Source organism: Felis catus, chromosome A1, assembly GCF_018350175.1.
Source record: "Felis catus isolate Fca126 chromosome A1, F.catus_Fca126_mat1.0, whole genome shotgun sequence".
Classification (NCBI taxonomy): domain Eukaryota; kingdom Metazoa; phylum Chordata; class Mammalia; order Carnivora; family Felidae; genus Felis; species Felis catus.
The window spans coordinates 157884472-157904986 of record NC_058368.1 but is presented as its reverse complement, the minus strand read 5'-3'; the positions used below and the strand labels follow the sequence as shown (position 1 = coordinate 157904986).

Here is a 20515-nt window from a genome sequence, read left to right as displayed (position 1 = left end):
TCTGCATTACTCAGGTCAAGCAGTTCTCTAACCAAGCAACAACTGAAAGGACCTGATTTAGAGTCAAAGGAGGAGAAAGGCAATATTCTAAGTCCAAGCTGCTAAATTGTGGATTATTTCCCTCGCTTTGCAAATAGTCATCTGCTGGTTTTACATCACTGATACAGAGAAGCCAGGTTTCTAAACAAGTCTAGGATGAGTTATGAAAGATTCCAGTGGGCATAGGGTCATCCAGCAAACATGCTAGATGCACATGCTTAAACTGTGGCTAGATATCTATTTCACATCCAAAAGATACCAGGTGACAACACCACATCTTTATATTGTGGTAGGAATAGCGTCTACCTGGAGTGAAATGGAAGCGAATCAGGTGCTTCTACATTTCTCTATTCTCTGATGACACAGGCACAGAGAAAGGACCATATGTGATCAGCTCCAGCAATTTCTAATTTGCTTACAAGCTTCATATTTGGAAACTATTCTACAAACAGTGCTCCCGAGATTTATACAAAGTGCATAATAAACAGAGAAGGAATGTTTTTCTTGTGCCTCCTAGGATTTTAAGAACTTGGAATCCTGGCATGGCCATAGCACAACTCAAGGAACAGGGAAAAAAGAGCAGAAACAAAACAAAACAAAAGCAAGATAGCTATTTTGGACTACCTGAGCCTAGTCCACCTTTGGCCCTTTTGTCACTAGCAAAGGACACCTTTCTAATTCCCACTATTTTAGGTTATTTTTCTTCTAAGTTAACAGCAGGACATAGAGTGTAAAAATATGCCGGCAGCTGGTATAACTCCTGTAAAATGTCATCCCAAGAACAATGTTTCACATCAAACATGTAGGGGATGAGATAAGCACAGGCATTAATCCAGTACTCTCCCTCACCGCCAGCAGAATGCCACAGCAGTAGCAAATCCATGAAACACAAGCACAAGTCTGTGGAGAAAAACCTCACTCAGGGTAGAAATAAGAAAATGTCTATTAGGTACCTTCCTTCCTTAAGCCCCAATTTTTTCCTTTAGATTGTTCTTTTGTATAAGCAGTTGTTCCCTGAATCTCCCTTTCAAAAACTAATATTCCTGGAAAGAATAAGCACCTAGCCATATTAACTCCCTGGCCTAAACTTTCTGACTAATAGTGACCCTTTGTCAAATGTCACATTTCATAACGGACCAAATGAAAAAGAAAGCAGCCTAAATATGTAAAAACCACAATAATAACAACAAAACAACTAACTTTCAGCTTGTGCATTATAAAGAGTTTCTAAGATTGTAAGTCATGGTTCACATTGAAATATTGTCTAGCTCTAGAACGCCTATGATTTTAGAACTGACACTGGAGGACATAAAAATAATTCAAAATAACACAATACCCAATTACCAAAAAATCCAATACAGAGAAGCAATAGAAAAGTATCAATTGGTGCCTAAGAGAGTGGTCAGCAAGCCAGTATGGAATGTGAAGTTGGGTCAACTGTCTAGGGTTCCTGTCTCTGAAAACTAGCTAGTCCAGAATGCAAAATGAGGCACAGATAGCCAACACACATTTTCATTCAAACCCACATTATTGCAATAGTTTGGATATAGCCAGCACAGCTGATCAGACATCATCAGGAGAGATTTGATTCAACTGGCAGACAAGGGGTCAGAACTTTACCGAAATATCTCTGTTCAGTTTTTTCCACAGCATTCTTGGTTTACCCATTCTATATATTTTCAGCTGCTTGATTAGCATACATTCACTATTCCAGTTGTCTTGCAGGAAACAAAAATTGTAAAGCCCTAGCCTCTGCACCCTGAGAATTTGTCCTCTAGATACAGAAGAATGCTTCAATAGAAAAAAATTTGCAAAGGATTATAAGGGTATATGACAACGACCATAAAGTACTATCTTAAAAACAAATGAACAATAGCTGATTTACCTAAAAAAAGTAATCAAGTTAGGACAAATTCAATAAGAAAAGATTTCCTGAATAGAGAAAGTTTCTCTCACATTTTATTTTTAAAAAATTTTTTTCTCATCTTTTTTTAAAATTTAAATTCAAGTTAGTTAACATATAGTGTAGTATTGGTTTCAGGAGTAGAATTTAGTGATTTATCTCTTACAAATAACACCCAGTGCTCATCCCAAAAAGTGCCCTCCTTAATGCTCATCACCCATTTAATCTATCCCTCCGCCCACCGCCCCTCCAACAATCCTCAGTTTGTTCTCTGTATTTAAGAGTCTATTATGGTTTGCCTCCTACTCTGTTTTTATCTTATTTTTCTTTTCCTTCCCCTATGTTCATTTGTTTTGTATCTTAAATTCCACTTATGAGTGAAATATGATATTTGTCTTTCTCTAACTGACTTATTTTGCTTAGCATAATACACTTTAGTTCTATCTACATTGCTGAAAATGGCAAGATTTCATTCTTTTTGGTCACCACGTAATATTCCATTGTGTGTGTGTATGTGTGTGTGTGTAAACATATATATATGGATAAGCAAATGTGTGTATATACACACACACATACACACACACACACTTGTGTGTGTGTGTGTATGTGTGTGTGTGTGTATACATACACAAGTGTGTGTGTGTGTATGTGTGTGTGTGTGTGTGTATACACATTGTCTTATCCATTAATCAGTAAATGGACATTTGAGCTCTTTCCATAATTTGGCTATTGTAGATAGCACTGCTATAAACATTGAGGTGCATGTTTCCCTTCGAATCAGCATTTTTGTATCCTTTGGATAAATACCCAGTAGTGCAATTGCTGGGTCATAGGATAGTCCTATTTCTAACTTTTTGATCAATCTCCATACTGTTTTCCAGAGTGGCTGTACCAGTTTGCATTCTCACCAACAGTGCAAAAGTGTTCTCCTTTCTTCGCAGCCTCACCAATATCTGTTGTCTCTTGAGTTGTTAATTTTAGCCATTCTGACAGGTGTGAGGTGTTATTTCATTGTGGTTTTGATTTGTATTTCCCTGATGATGAGTGATGTTGAGCATCTTTTCATACGTCTGTTAGCCATCTGGATGTCTTCTTTGAAAAAGTGTCTATTCACATCTTCTGCCCATTTCTTAACTGGATAATTTGGTTTTGGGGGTACTGAGTTTGATAAATTCTTTATAGATTTTGGATACTAACCCTTTATCTGATATGTCATTTGCAAATATCTTCTCTCATTCCATCGGTTGCCTTTTAGTTTTGTTGGTTGTTTCTTTCACTGTGCAGAAGTTTTTTTATCTTGATGAAGTCCCAATAGTTAATGTTTGCTTTTGTTTTCCTTGCCTCAGGAGACATTTCTGGTAAGAAGTTGCTCTAGCCACCAGTCAAAGAGGTTTCTGTCTGTGTTCTCCTCTAGGATTTTAATGGTTTCTTGTCTCACATTAGGTATTTCATCCATTTTGAGTTTATTTTTGTGTATGGAATAAGAAAGTGGTCCAGTTCCATTTCCATTGGTTTGGAAACCAGTTTTCCCAATACCATTTACTGGAAGAGACTTTTTCCCATTGGATATTCTTTCCTGCTTTGTCGAAGATTAGTTGGCCATACATCTTGGGTCCATTTCTGGGTTCTCTACTCTGTTCCATTGATCTATGTCCTGATACATTTTAAAAGGGATTTTATAGACATGGATTTTCAGGGAGAAGAGTGGAAGGTACCAGCATAGGCAGAGATACTGTATTGCTACAAGTAGAAAATTTTGTTATGGAGAAATAAAAAAGGATCTAACCAAACCAGAAAATGTAGCAAGCCTTGTAGAAGAAAATGCTGTAATGTGGAATCTGCAATTCAATTAGAGCTTTGTATGTTGGGTAGTTTTATTCTTAAAACAACATGGCTTCTCTTAAAAAGGAAATATTATTCTAAAATTTTGTGTAAGTCTTTAGATATTTTATAGCATTTATTTTCCCTCTAATTAAAAAAGTAACAACTCTTCTTGGTAGAAAATGTGAAAAATACAAAGGACAAATAAGAGTTTTAAAATCTTCAATAATGCCACTACTTAGACTTCACTGTTAATGCTTACAGCCTTTCAACCATTTTATTCTCTGTGTGTGTGGTTTATATGAGATGCTTTATTGTATACAAAACAGATATCTTACTTCACATATAGTTTTATATATCTTTTCCATTTTTTTTTTTGAGGGTGGGGAAGGGCAGAGGGAGAGAGAATATCATGACCTGAGACGAAATCAGGAGTTGGATGTTCAACTGAGTGAACCACCTAGGCATCCTGTATCTTTTCCACTTTTAATATTTTATAATTAACATCTGCTTGGGGCGCCTGGGTGGCTCAGTCATTTGAGCATCCGACTTCAGCTCAGGTCATGATCTCCCGGTTTGTGAGTTCAGGCCCCACATCAGGCTCTGTGCTGACAGCTCAGAGCCTGGAGCCTGCTTCTGATTCTGTGTTCTCCTCTCTCTCTCTCCTCCCACTCGTGCTCTTTCTCTCTCTGCCTCTCAAAAATAAAGAAAACTAATTAAAAAAGTTTTTTTAATTAACATCTGCATTATGTGACATTTTTTCTGAGACTTTTTATATTGCTCTGATTTCATTAATACTTTTTCCCCAATTTCCATTATTTTTTACAAATAGGAGAAACTGTAAATAAAAGCTCATTATGTTGTCTGAAAGGAATAATCCTTAGCTGAATGAATCACTTAGCTTGATATTAGCATATTTTGGTTCCCTAGATTAAAATATTCAGAAATGACTACATTAGTAAAGATTTGATACACCCTGATTCTGTGAGATGATAAGGGACTAACCCCTGACTATTAGTTCCAAATTTCTTCTGGGCTTTTAGAGTGTGTTCCTGTTTTACTTTGGGAACTAGAAGTCTTGTCTTCAAATTAATGATATACTTTTCTTTGCCATTGTCAGTGTCATTATCAAATCATACTTATGAAATAATTGGGTAACAACACCAAGGGCCCATTGGTTCAAAATATTGTATTGTAATACTACTCTTCCATCACTGCCAAAGTCCAGCATGGCCCTCTTCCAAAATCAGTTGATCCTACTCAGGCACCAAAGCAGTAGTTCATTTTTACTACATCTTCACGGTGGGCATACCATTCAGAAGAGAGATATAAAAAGCACTATTATGTTAAATGTGGCTATTCAAGATGACAAATGTTTTTCTTCCTGAAAACAAAATTATCTATCTGTCTATATCTATCTGCCTGTCTATCTATCACCTCCATTATTCATTTGAGTCTATTATTGGAGATTTCTATCTATAGTTTACTTGCTTCAGTATTCAACATAGTAACTGACATCAGGAAGTATCTTTTCACTTAACAGTGAATGTTCCACAAATAGAGAAACATAACATTGGAGAATGTTTCCTTATTAACTGATGAAGCTTTCTTCTGGGGATGCTCACATGTCCAGCAGCTTTGACCAGGTGTCATAAGCAGATAAATATTTTATGCCTTGCTCTCCCTCTATTTCTGAAAACTTAAGGAAAAGTTATGGAATTGAAACATTTTGACATAGGCATGAAAATGAGTCCAGGCAAGAAGGTATCTATGCTGGATGCTACATAGAAGTGTTTACCTTCCTCTATCATGTAGAGTAAGGTGACCCTTGCAAAGCCTGGTGGCTAGAAATGTTCAATGTAAAACTGGCAATTTTGACTGATGACTTAGTTTTGCTTTTAATGACAAAGTGTGTGGAACATATTACTTAGGTTTGGCCACTTGCAAAAATATTGCAAGACAAAATATTTTCAGCACTCAACAAAAATGCTTGCATATTATTCTATTAGACTCTGCAAAGGGAAATTTTCAGAGACTGGCAATTTCCTTTTGTTCATAGCAATATATGTTCCTTCTCTACGGATAGGGAAAAACAAATCAGATTTTTCTCAACTTCCTGGGAAATACAGTGAGAACTGGTTCAGCTGTACTTATGTCAGTTGAACAAAAAGAGTCACTTAAAAACTTAATGCAATAGAGTTCACAGAATTTCAGGAGAAAACTAAAATAATCCCTGAGGTGAGCTCTATTGAGGAAGCATACTGCTAAATTTTTAAAATGGGAACAAGAGATTAGTTTTCTTCTCCATGCTCTCTTTCTTGTGTTTCTTCAAACTACCAAGTGAGTGAATATATAAAGGAGCTGTATATACAGATGAAAAACATGCATGCATGCATGCGCGCGCGCGCGCACACACACACACACACACACACACACAACAGTAGGAAAGATTTAACTCAAGTCAATCCATGGGTATAGAGCAAGAAAATTCCCCCAATTTTTTTTTAAAGTTGTAATCACTTGAACATTTTGTAGAATAATAAATTATAAAGCCTGAGTCACCATGAGTTGATTCAGTAAAATGAATACTTTAATAGAATAAAACTTACAATAAAAATAGTAATTATGTGTAAGTATATGATAATGAGGCATAAGCTTAAGAACTACACATATTCTAAATACTATTTAGCACAGCAATATTAAATGTTTCTGGCGTTCTCTGTAAGGAGAAGAAGAAACTGTATGGAAGTCCTTAAGAGTAATGGATCCACAATACAAGGTAACATAGAGAACGTGGTCTGCCCACTTTCAGGAAATGGGACTCCAGGGTATAAATGATGCAGCACTAAGAACCACAGATTCTTCTTCAGCCCACAATCATCTTTCCTCAGGGCTTCCCTGTTGCCCACATCCTGGGGAGCACCATTAATATTATGTTCCATGTAAATGGTAACCACTGGAACTGTGCTACAGAAAATGATGTCTCCTAACCAAAGAAGAGTATCAGGAGGAGTTGGCTATTTTAATACCCTCTCCCCATGTACACTTCAATCTTTCATTCAAACATATATTCAACAACCATTTGTGGAGAATTGTTATTAGTTGATATTCTTTTAGTTAAGATGTAAGAAAACCCAATTCAAAGTAGCTTAATTAAAAAAAAAAAGGAATCTATTGTTTCATGCAACTGAATAGTCCAAGGGTATACTAGCATTAAGCAAATAGCTGGTATCATCAGAATCCTGCGTGATTTTCTCCACTCCTTGGCCCCACTTCCTCTGTGTTGACTGTTCTTTGACAGTATTTTGTACATTGTTTAGAGCTGTACAAACTACTAGAAGACAAAATTTTCACTTAATAATCACTTTCTCCTTCCTTTATGAATTCTAAACTCAACATAATTATCTTGTGAGACATTAGCCTATCAGTCAATAGATGAATACACAACTTGAGGAATAAAAGTGACCACACCCATAAAAGAAACAGGCAATTCAGTCTGAATCAGGATTGCTGGGGTGGAGCTTGAGCACCTGCATTTTTAATAACTCTCTGTGTAATATGTATGCATAAGATCACTGGTCTGCAAATTCAACACATAGCACTAAGAACTAGTTTTCCTACATTTGTGAAATGTCTAAAGGAATTCAATAGTTACTGTCATATTAAAATGTATCTAAGTTATACTACTGCCAAACTTTTTTATTTGTGGCAGTCCTAAGAGTGGATGTTTCACATTTTCTAAAACACATAGGATCCATAGAAGCATCTCAGCTGTTATTAAATTTAATTCTCTGTGTTTACTCCCACCTTCAGATAACTTTTATTCACATATAATTTTAGGGAAAAATCTGGGTAAAACTTGAAACCCCAGTATGAATTGTCAGAAGTGTGTTGGCATAGTATTTTTGAGATATTAACATGCATTCTTTTTTTCTCCGAGCATTTCCTCCAACTCTTCCTCCCTTCATTCAAAGAATATGACTGAGAGGCAGGATAAAACAAAGCAAAAACAGAGAAGTCTAAGAGTCTTGCTGGCTATAGTTTTCAAGTACTTAAGAATTTAAATGAACTGGGGCTTTGGGGGTGCTCACTCAGTTGAGTGTCCAACTCTTGATTTTGGCTCAGGTTGTGATCTCATGGTTCATGAATTGAAGTCCCACCTCAGGCTCTGCACTGATAGCACAGAGCCTACTTGGGATTCTCTCTCTCCCCCTTTCTCTGCCCCTCCCTCGCTTGTGCATGCATGTGCACTCTCTCTCTCTCTCCCTCTCTCTCTCTCTCTCTCTCTCTCTCTCTCTCTGTCTCTTTCAAAATAAATAAACTTTAAAAATAAAAAAAAGAACTTAAATGGATAATATCTGGAGTAGAGACAAAATACTCAGAAAAAATAAGAAAGAAAAATTCCATACCTACCACCTCCACCTACCACCTCTACCACACAAATACAGACAAGAGAGAGACAATAGGAGACATTTTGGAAAGTCCTATAAGGAAGACCCGATGGGTCCTTGGAGAGAAGGCATAACTGTAATGAGTTTAAGATGAGAATACAGAAACCCAGAGTCTCTAGTGCTTCCTTATCCCAAGGCTTGGCACAAAAACAGCAAAAATTTTCCTGTGCCCCACTCACTCATCTCCACCAACACTAGCACAGAAGTAAGAGAAAGAGATGGAGAAGCTAAGAGAGCAACATGGACACACATAGAATTTTATACTGTCTTGACTCAGCTGACTAAAACTCTTGGTCATTTGACATGTGCTAAATCTGTCTTCTGGAGAAAAAAATGAACTTGGCAAAGATGGACTGTCATTTAAAGAGTGCAGGACCACAAAACTTGAGCCATTCCATTCCCAAAAGATAATCTGTATATATTACCCAGGGAAGAAACAAAAAGGATTATTAGACAAAGATTATCATTAGACAAAGCCTTTACATCTATTCATAAGAATTTTTATATGCTTGTGTATTAGGTAGCCACTGCTGCAATAACAAATTATCCCCAGACTTAATGGCTTAAAATTATAGAAATTATTTATTATCTTGCATGGTTTCTGTAGGTCAAGAATATCAGAGTGTCTTGGTTATGTCATTTTGGCTCAACTATGTTTGAAAGATCCCACTTCCAAGATGGTTCACTAACATGACTAGCAAGTGCACCTTTGCTGTTAACAATTGGCCTCAATTCCTCTTCTCCACAGAGTTGCTTGAGGGTTCTCATAACATGGTGGCTGGCTTCCCTCAGGAGAGAGGTTGAAGAGAAGGCAAAGCAGAAGCCACAATGTCTTTTATGACCAAGCTTCAGAAACTGTACATTGTAACTCCCTCAAGATCCTATGGGTTACACAGGTCAAGCCTACTGATTATGGGAGGAGATCACATAGGATCAAGAATACCAGAGGGTATGGCTCATTAGACACCACCTTGAAGGTTGACTATCACAGCTTGCTGCTTTGTAATATTTCCACTACATAATAAAGGATGTTTGACCCAAATGAAAAAAAAACATTTTAATAAATGTCATCCCTGTCAATCATCTCAGATATAAAAGAGAAAAGGAGTTCACCTCACTGTGAAAAGGAAGCAGTGTATAGGTTGTGTTTTTTGAACTTAACTCTGAATGAACTTTTTTGTCCATTTCCCAAAGGCTATCATACCCATATCATGTGGATATAGAAATCTTCATCTTTGTTGCTTAGACCAAAAAAAAATAAATAAATCATGAAACCTCATCAGTAAAGCACTGAAAAACCAGTATGGATATATCTGATTTTAATTTTATTTTCAGTAGAAAATAAAAGAGGCATTGCTATAAAAATTCTTCTGATTGGGGCACCTAGGTGGCTCAGTTGATTGAGCAACTGACTCTTGGTCTCCACTCAGGTCATGATCATGGGGTTGTGGGATCAAGCACCACATTGGGCTCTGCACTGAGCATGGAGCCTGATTGAGATTTTCTCTCTCTCTCTGCCCCTCTTCCCCATTCACTCTTCTCTCTCTCTCTCAAAAAAAACAAAAACAAAAACAAACAAAAGTACACACACAAAAAATTAAAAAAAAACACCAAGAAAGAAAGAAACAAAAAACCCCAGAACAAAACTGTTCTGATTAATATCCGTTTCCTAAAATCCTAACCTTCCACTCACTGCTTTATGAAAATAGTCAACTAACTTAGGACCCGGCAAGGAGAATGGAGTTTTTCCTGATCTCTGTCCAGAGAATTACCAGCAGCAACTGGTGTTTACCAATAACTAAAAGAGAATTTTTCTACTCCCACATCTGTGCCCTGGTATTGCGTAAGGCCCCCAAGCCTGCGTATAACTGTGGAAAGGTAGGTAAAACACAAACAGCACAATGAAAGCTTAATTTTATCTACATAAAACAAAACAATTTGGTAACTTAATCCATTTGGCCACTACATTTAGTCAGCTCAATTTTTTAAAAAAAGTCTTCAAAGAAGGTTTTAAACAAAATTATGTAGTAGACTCTTCTATTAAGAATAGCAACAATTGGGGTTCCTGGGTGGCTCAGTCTGTTAGGCATCTGAGTGGCTCAGGTCATGATCTCACGGTCTGTGGGTTTGAGCCCTGTGTTGGGCTCTGTGCTGACAGCTCTGAGCCTGGAGCCTGCTTTGGATTCTGTGTCTCCCTCTCTCTCTCTGCCCCTCCCCTGCTGGTGTTCTCTCTCTCTCTGAATAAAAATGTTGAAACATTTTTTTTTTTAAAGAATAGGAACAATAATAAAATAAATCACTTGCATGTTAAGCACTATACTAGGCACATTTTTTTCATTTCATTTGTCTCCCCCAAAGAACTGAAAATTGTGCATTATTTCTAATTTTTACATGTGAAATCTCAGAGTTGGAAAGGTTAAATAACTTACCCAATAATATTTAGTAAAGCCAGCATTGAAATTCCTGACTCCAAAACCTATGTTCACTCCACTAAGCACATTATCTCCAATAAAGTGGTCTCCTTTCTGAACACAAGGCAAATTTAAAATATTTTGAGCAAAATATTTACAACAGAAATATCATGCATAACATACAAGTAGAAAAAAAAAAGTCAACTTTGTCCAAGCCATACAAATGGAATAAGCTAAAAAATTTTGCTTCATGTATTCAAGAATAGTATTTTACTTGTCCTTGTAATATAGTCATATACCCATAGTGTCCTAGTCCTTTGGAAAATGAGATAGTTCAAATAAATAAATAAATAAATAAATAAATAAATAATTTAAAACTGTATACATTTATTATTTTAGTACATAGACTTTGGAGTCAATATTAATCTATTCATGATTATATGATTACTATTTTATCGCTTCATTCTGTGCAGCTGAATCACTCCTCAGAAATTTTTTTGTTCAAGTATAATTAATATACAGTGTTATATTGGTTTCAAGTATAAAATATAATGATTCAACAATTCTATCCATTGCTCAGTGCTCATCATGCTGTGTACTCTTAATCCCATTCACTTATTTCACCCATGCTCCCACCCACCTCCCCTCTGACAACTACCACTTTGTTCTCTGTATTTAAGAGTCTGGGGTTTTTTGTTTGTCTCTTTTTTTCTTTGTTCAGTTGTTTTCCTAAATTCCACATATGATTGAAATCACATGGTTTCTCTGATTGACTTATTTCATTTAGCATTATACCCTCTAGGTCCATCCCTGTTTTTACAAATAGCCAGATTTCACTCTTTTTTATGGTTGACTAATATTCTGCTCTGTGTGTGTGTGTGTGTGTGTGTGTGTGTGTGTGTCTACTATTTCTTAAAATTTTTTTTAACATTTATTTATTTTTGAGAGACAGAGAGAGACAGAGCTGAGCAGGGGAGGGGCAGAGAGAGAGGGAGACACAGAATCCAAAGCAGGGTCCAGGCTCCAAGCCCTCAGCACAAGGCTCAATGCAAGGCTCAAACTCATGAACCACGAGATCATGACCTGAGCCGAAGTCAGACACTTAACTGACTGAGCCACCTAGGTGCCCCTACTATTTCTTTACCCATCCATCTACCGATGGACACTTAGGCTGCTTCCATATCTTGGCTATTGTAAATAATGCTGGAATAAACATAGGGGTCCATATAACTTTTCCAATGAGTGTTTTCATTTTCTTTGGATAAAGAAATTCCAGTAGTGGAATTACTGGATCACATGGTAATTCTATTTTTAATTTTTTAAGGACCTTCATAATATGTTCCACAGTGGCTACACCAGCTTGCATTTCCACCAACAATGCAAAAGAATTCCTTTTCTCTACATTTTTGCCAATACTTGCTATTTCTTGTGTTTTCTATTTTAGCCATTTTGACAGGTCCATGGTGATATCTCATTGTGGTTTTGATTTGCATTTCCCTGATAATGAGTGATGATCATTTTTTCATATTTCTGTTGGCCATTTGTATTCCTTCATTGAGAAAATGTCTATTCAGATCTTCTGCCCATTTTTAATTGGATTATTTGTGGGTTTTTCAGTGTTCTATAAATTCTTTATATATTTTGGATATTAACCCCTTATTGGATATATCATTTGCAAATACTTCCTCTCACTTAGTAGGTTGTCTTTTGTTGATGCTTTCTTTCACTATGCAAAAGCTTTTTATTTTGACTTTTGTTTCCCCTGCCTGAGGAGACTATCTAGAAAAATTTGCTACAGCTGGTATCAAAGAGATTACTGCCTCTGTTTTCTTCCAGGAATTTTATAGTTCACTTCTCACATTTAGATCCTTCGGCCATTTTGAGTTCATTTTTGTGTATGATATTGAAAGTGGTCCAGTTTTCCCAGCATCACTTGTTGAAGAGAGTGTCTTTTTCCCATTGTATCTTCTTGCCTCCTTTGTCATCGATTAATTGACCATATAAGCCTGGCTTTATCTTCTAGGCTTTCTATTCTATTCTAATTATCTATGTCATTTTTGTGTCAGTACCATACTGTTTTGATAACCACAGCTTTGTAGTATATCTTGAAACCTGGGACTGTGATACCTCCAGCTTTATTTTTCTTTTCCAAGATTGCTTTGACTATTTGGGGTCTTTTGTGGTTTCATAAAAATTTTAGGATTATTTGTTCTAGTTCTGTGAAAAATGCTGTTGGTATTTTGATAGAGATTGAATTAAATTTGCATATTGCTTTGACTTGTATGTACAATTTAATAATATTGTACAATTTAATAATATTGGTTCTTCCAATCCAGGAGTATGGAACATCTTTCATTTATTTGCGTCATCTTTAATTTCTTTCATCAGTGTTTTAGATCTTTCACCTCCTTGGTTAAGTTTATTCTTAGGTATTTTATTCTTTTTAGTTCACTTGTAAGTGGGATTGCTTTCTTAATTTCTCTTTCTGCTTTTTCATCATTAATGTATAAAAATGTACCTAGTTTCTGAATATTAATTTTGTGTCCTATGACTTTATTGAATTTATTTATTAGTTCTAGTAGTTTTTTAGCGGATTCTTAGGGTTTTCTATATGCAATATGATGTCATCTGCAAATAGTGAAAGTTTTATATCTTCCTTACCAATTAGGATGCCTTTGATTGATTGATTGATTTTTTTTAATATGGAACACTTCATGAATTTGTATATCTTTCATGCACAGAGGCCATGCTAATCTTCCCTGTATCATTCCAATATTTTAGTATATGTGCTGCAGAAGCAAGTACTATTTCTTTTTGCTGTCTGATTGCTGCGGCTAGGACTTCCAGTATTATGTTGAATAAAAGGGGTAAGAGTGGATGGACATCCTTGTCTTGTTTCTGATCTTAGAGGAAAAGCTCTCAGTTTTCCCGTTGAGTATGACATAACCTGTGGGTATTTCATATTTGGCCTCTATTATATTAAGGTATGTTCCCTCTAAACCTACTTTATTGACAGGTCTTTTTTTAAATGTTTATTTATTTATTTTGAGAGAGCACCTGCGTGCATCCGCAAACACATAGCACACCCACAAACACATGCATGGGAGAGGGGCAGAAAGAGAGGGACAGCACAGACTGAGGCGGCTCAAACTCAGGTGCCATGAGATCATAACCTGAGCCTAAATCAAGAGTCAGAAGCTTACCCAACTGAGCCACAGAGGCACCCCATGTTGACAGTTTTTATCATGAATGAATGTTGTACTTTGTCAACTGCTTTTTCTGCATCTATTTAAGTGATCATATGGTTTTTATTCTTTCTTTTATTGGTGTGATGTATCACGTTGATTGATTTGCCAATAATGAAGCATTCTTGCATCTCTGGAATAAATCCCACTTGATCGAGGTGAACAATTTTTTTAATGTATTTTTGGATTCAGTTTGCTAATACATTATGGAGGATTTTTGCATATATGTTCAGCAGAGATATTGGCCTGTAGTTTACTTCTTTTAAAGTGTCACCACTCAGAAATTTTTAAAATAGTTTTTTTGCAAATCTGAAAGGAGAAACAGTATTTTTTAAGTTGTTACAATTCAGTTCTCCAATGACTTGTTTTCAGTACTGCTGTACCTCACCAGCAGCAGGCTGGCATTGATGAGAAAACAAAAATAATTATGCAATTATTATGAAACTCTGTTCAAAGGTACTTTTTACTTTACAAATGGCAGAGGAATGGGTGAAGAACCGGTCCCCTTGTCCCATATAATTTCCTCCAAAGTATCTGTAGACATATAAGAAAATTTATAGCATTAGTTCAATGTGCATCCAAGATTTTCGTGCTCTTAAGGGTCAGATTCACTGTGCAGTTTAATAGCCAAAATCCTTCCCACAAAATAAGAAAAGGATGGAAATTCCATCTGAAACTCAAAACAGCTTTTTGAAAAGTAAAAGTTTTTAAAGTTTAGCATATTTATGTCTTATTTCACTATCTTCAGTGTTTGGATAATTCCAACAGCAGAATTAGTACTCAAAAATCCCACCAGAAAAAGGGTTTCTGTTTCTAAGGCTACCAAAAATACTCCTTTTGTAGGATGACTTTCATCACTATTAAAGAGACAACAGATATGACTGCACTTGAAATACTCATCTTGCAAATTCCTCAGTTATTTGAACTTTTTGATCTCTTGTAAGTGCCACTACCTATACAAATGTGATTTTATTTTTTAGATGTGCCTAGACTTTCAATAGAATCTAGAACAGAGGTAGAAAAAGTTTCAATGTCCTCATTTAAAGAGCTTTCTCTAATTCTTACATTCAATAGAGGATTAATGCAAATAAAGCTGAGGGTTACATGGAACCCAACACCCCAGGAAAGAATCCCAGAGTGTGCTTATTGGTTTTTCCTAACCATTTTCTTTATGGGCTCATTTCACATCGATCTCACACCTTGGATAAAATACAGGTCTGAAGGGTCACTTGAATGAGAGATTTTCCTCTTTTAACACCGAATAGAAATTGAAGGCTTTGATATTGTCATGGAAATGACTCTGTAAATAGCACTCAAAGGCCTATTTTTCAAACCAGAATGAGCTGGAACAATGTTTTCTTTTTCTTTTCAGATTATGAGATTGGAGTTTGGGTAGGGAGAACCTCTGGTCAAGATAGTGGGAGGAAATGGGGAAAAAAGAATGTGCCTGAGAGAATTCCTCTCATGTATGCCAGCAAATTGTATAGCACAGCTTTATTCAAAAAAGATGTTTGTCTTGTCCTTCAGGTACACGAATACACAGCTTGTTGAGAACTGGACAGGAAAGGTAAGAAAATAAGAAAGAAAAAATGGAATGGATCATTTGTCTCTGAGCCTTAGTTTTAAAAGGCAAGTTTCATGCTGGAAATGACACACACAAACATTAAAAAAAAAATCTACTTTTGAAAGTAGGTAATTAATTTGTTAAGTAGGATTTGAGAAAGAAATAGATAATGTTTCAGCAAATATTTAAATGCCTAGTTAAATCAGTGTTTATTTTGGTGTTTGTATCATGTAGAATTTTATTGTCTGTTAACAAACTGTAAATAAATAAAACCTTTAATTCTCTTAATTAAAAGAATTAAAAAAGAATAGGTGGAAGCAGGGAAAGGATAATGAATTGTTACTTTAAAAAATACCCTCATACAGAGACTATTAAATGGGATTTCAAGTGTTAGGATCTCAATATTATCTTAATTTCTGCCCTTCTTAACAATTTTTAAAAATAAAAATGCAAGGGTCCTCTCCATTTCAGACAAATCAAACATTTTTTAGAGTAACTTAGAGAAAAATCCCCAGATTTAAACTTTGAGGATAATTTAAAGCTAATAATATTGATTACTGGTGCAAAATACAGTGTTTTCAAAGTCATGATACAGTCCATATCCTGCTTCTCACTTTAGGGGCACATTCTTTTATAAAACACTCTTATCAACTATTTTAATGTTTGTTCTTTGAGTCCAAGAAAAAGGTATAGGAAATGCTCACAACATCCATCCATCAACCCCTCCTTGACCTTCAAGAAAAAGGTAATGTTTTGTCACTGCTAAACAGGCTTAGGGAATGCTTCTGTTGGTCACCTAGCTTGTGGCAACTAGAGGCAGTCTAAAAAGTATTTAAAGCATCTTAGAATGAGAGATAATGAACAGTTACTATTGAATTTTAACAGTAGGAGTTTCCATTTTAAAGTAGTCCAGCTAAATGGAATGAGTATCTAAATTCATTTGAATTCCATTAACTTATGCCCAAAGGCAACTCATATTATATGGACGCAGTCCTTCCAGTTGGAGTTGGAAGTACTCAGACTCTTAGGTGAGAAGCCTCTGTTTTTGTGTTAAAATCTGCAACTGGCTTCTCAGCCTCACTTTTAATTCAGTTGTGTCCAACCCAGTGAAAGAACAGAGTGGTTCGCTATTCTCTCTATTCAAAGACATGCCTTGCATTTAGAGGTACATTCATAAATGTTTGAGAAGTGTGCTTTTAACATTAATCAAGAAATTACATAAAATGAACTGAGTGCAACCTCTATTGAAGATTAATATTTAACACAGAGCACCTATAAAGATAATGATTCTATCTTCAACAGACAAAAATAAAATAAAGCACTGAGTAGTTCACAAAAAAAAGAAAGATAGAAAGGAAGAAAAAGAAGAACAGAGAAATCCAAAATAGGGATTAGGCAAAATAAGAAAAAAGAACTTTCCAATGACATAAAGATTGAAATTAAGATTCAGGAAACATTCAAATCCTAGATATATTTAAATTTGTCTCTATTTTAAAGAGGCTGAGTCCTTTCCTAGAAGCCTCATGCCGATATAAGGACTTAGGTAAAGGTGGGGAAAATGGAACCTTCTAAAAAACATTGAACTTACAAAGGGCAGTAACAGGAACTTCTCTTGTAAGGAAAAATCTAATGCACTCTCCAGTGCCAAACACCTTGAGTTTAATCCTGTTAATCAAGCCTGAAATAGGGCAAAATCTTAAATTTGTATAGGTCTTAATAGTTTACAAAGCTTTTTCAGTAAATCTATCCCCTTTAGCTACCTTTTTTCTTCGTGGCAATTGTTGATACCATTAGGGTCAGGCGTAAGGCAGGGTAAAGATAGGAGTCAGAGGCTAAAAAATTTTAGCCGTCAAAGGCTTTATTTGGGAACTAAGGTCTTGGGCGAGGTTCCATGACTCACGGAGAGAGAGAGAGAGGAGTCAGGGAAGTCGCACCCAGGTGTGGTGGGGTGGGGTTTTTAAGCTGCAGCGGTTCGGTTCGGGGTTTAGGTCCGGGTGGGCCTTTTTCCAGTCAGGTCGTGCTGTCGCTCGGTGATTGGTTGACCTCCAATTCGTTCTGGCAGCTACTAGGGGCTTTTCCTTGGGTTGCGCTGGCAAGATGGCCGTCCCCTCTACTGTGGTTCCAAGGACGTCCTAACAGATACCTGATATATTAGACATTTATTTGTTTATGTCTTTATTATCTTTGTCCTACTGCTAAAATGTCACTCCATAAAAGCAGGGATGTTACCCTGAATTGTTCAATTCTATATCCTCAGCATCTAGAACAGTGTTTGGTGCATAGAGGACAATAGATTGTTTGTGAAGTGAATAAATTCGGTAAATTAAATGGATAAATACTATTGCATTCAACCTTTGAAACCCCCTGGGAAAAAGATGCATTTCTCACCACCTTTACAGATGAGGAAACCAAGACTCTAAGCAGTAAATTATTTATAATAGTATAAACAGTTAAGTGGGGTCAGAGTTATAATTAGAAAGAACCAGGTCCTGGGGCACCTGGGTGGCTCAGTTGGTTGAGCATCCGACTTTGGCTCAGGGGGTTTGAGCCCTGTGTCAGGCTCTGTGCTGACAGCTCAGCTCCTGGAGCCTGCTTCAGATTCTGGAGCCTGCTTCAGAAAGATTCTCTCTCTGTCCTTTCCCCACTTGCACACTCTCTCTCCTTCTCTCTCAAAAAATAAACATTAAAAAAAAGAAAAAAGAACGAACGAGTTCCCTTGTAGTACTATTTTTTTGCTGACCTGTGCAAAGGGACTAGGTTATGGGTAGTCAAAGATTACTGCCATCAGAATCAACCCATTTTCACTTTCCATGAAGATGAAAAGATTCAAGAAGAAAAAAATGAATAAATTCAAGTCCTCTAAAACAATAGGTACCACCCTTTCTCAGTTTTCTTTCCTCTTTGATCACTTCCTAAATGAAATTGCCCTGCTGATGTGTCTGTTGTCTCAGCACCCACTTTGCGTTTATGATTTCCCTCTTGGTATCTTATTTTCTATCCTATGTAATTACTATGGCTACAGGTATCATTTATTGAGCCCCTTTTACACAATATTAGTCATTTTCACTTGTTCCTTCACTACCAGGAAACTGCAGATCTATCAGGCTTCAAAGACAGGCTCTTTTCCCACCAGATTGCCTTTATGAAAAGACCTGGCTCCTAGAGGCAGCTTTTGGGAGGCCCAGAACAGAGTCCCCTCTCACCCTTGACAAAGGAACTCAGCAAAAACTTAACCCTATACTGGTTAGCTGCAGGGGTGTTGTGGCATAGGAGTGTGACATGGGCAAAAGGACACCTGATTATTAGCACTCCAGGATTCCTAACAGGTTAGAGGTATCTGAAACTCTCCAGCCCATCAGGATTTGATTTACAATTGCAGTGAGAAGGAAGGTAGAGATTCAACCAATAGTTATTTTAGCAGACTCTGACCCTCATGGTAATGGGTGGATCAACTTTATCCTTCTCCTTCATCAGTTACACCAAAACAGTTTTGTAAAGATAGCATGCTATCCTACACTTCCACCCCCTGCTCTTTCTTTCCTTTTCTTCTCAGTGAAACACTAAGTTCATTCATTCCTTTTAGAGCTAATAGTAAGCAGCTGCAGAAGAGGACAGCTTATGATTCTCACATCCCTCCCAAGAGCTCATGCAGACTCTGCCTCTAAACTGGTGCCTCCCATTTTCATTAGAGTCCAATCTGGTGCTTTCTAAACAATGGCTGAAGAAAAGAGATGGGGAGACACAACTATTTCAGTCATTAGGTTTCTGTCCTTGAATATGCTGATCAGACCATAAAAATAATTTTTTTCTGAACCTGACCTTCAGTTACTAACATTTTGTGAAGTCATTTGAGAAAGGAACCAAGTTAAATAAACAGGTGCACTGGTGGATTTATGACACTGGACAAGCAAGATACAGATGCTTGGTATAAGGCCAAGTTCTGGGCACCAAGGGGCTTCTGCATATGTATAAAGACAAATAGGAGGAGCTTCAGAAGCATGTCCTAGGACAGGGCTGAGATCAGGGTATTTCTTTCAATTGTTAAACAGTGTGTGCTGCGTTGAGCTTTAGTCTAGACAAGATGGAAATGATGCTAAGACTATTCATCAGCAAGGATGAACCACACAGCTCAAACAACAGAAAAAGCCCTGCCAATCAAAAGGTCAGAGAGATGGGAAAGACAGGGAGGTTTGGATCCTTCTTGAGAGTGAATCCAAATACCCTCAGATAGGAAGATACTTGGAGTTATTGCATGTGCAGATGATGGAGATATTAGAGAACACCTAAGTCATGTATGTGCCTAGATACAAGGCAAAGACCCACTTTACATTTGAGCCATTGTGTCTTTCATACTCCGTTTTGGATAAATTTTGTTTAGGGAAGACCAATTAACCAACCTAGGCTTCAATCAACGTTAATTTTAGTTGCTTGTGGAGGCTAACATGATGAAAACTATAAACAAACAAACAAACAAACCAGGCCCCATTCCCTGGATATTCTGATTTAATTGGTCAACAATGAAATCTTGGAATCAATTTTTTTCTTAAAATCTTTTAGGTGATTCTAAGGAGTAGCAGCCAAGACTGGAAAGCACTAACCTGACAAAATTAGCAATATTTTAAGTAACATATTTAGTAAATATTCCTAGAGTTGTGATAACCTCACAATGATTTTTTTAAAAAGACAATATGTGGTTATATTGCAGTTATGATGAATATTTACATGAGTCATGGAAACTAAAAAACCTTCCTAGTATTACACCAATGGCTTACTGAGAGATGGCTATTCAGAAAGTTGTAAGAATGGGTACCTGAAGACTTCATGGGACATCGATGTCTTACAAGCCATACATTATTTACATCTAGACCCAAATGTGAGAGGGAAATATCTTGTTTAAGCCATTTCTATTTTACTTTTTTGTTATTTGCAGCAGTAATTAACTGCTAATAAATCCTAGTTAATTCAGGCTGCCTTCATCAGGATGTCTATCACATGAAGAGAGACTGCCCAAGAGTGAAGACAAAACAGAGGAAAGTAGAGCAAAAAGAAGACAGAATTCTGTTGATACAATTTGAGTCACT

At 36.6% G+C, this 20515-nt stretch overlaps 1 long non-coding RNA gene and 1 other non-coding gene across 9 annotated transcripts in view; both read right to left on the bottom strand.

Annotated features, from left to right (window-relative positions):
* Positions 1-20515, bottom strand: part of LOC111561730 — a 414779-nt gene that overhangs the window by 14958 nt on the left and 379306 nt on the right. The window contains exon 19 of one of the 8 annotated variants that reach the window (XR_006583243.1): positions 14316-14404. The exons of 6 other annotated variants lie outside the window; for them this stretch is intronic. This is a non-coding gene — a long non-coding RNA (uncharacterized LOC111561730). Of the gene's footprint in view, positions 1-14315; positions 14405-14446; positions 17567-20515 lie in introns of those variants that run through there. One more of the 8 variants, XR_006583246.1, reaches the window with a different exon arrangement.
* On the bottom strand, positions 13322-13430 carry LOC111556816. The gene has a single exon (XR_002736538.2). It is a non-coding gene; the product is annotated as a U6 spliceosomal RNA (small nuclear RNA).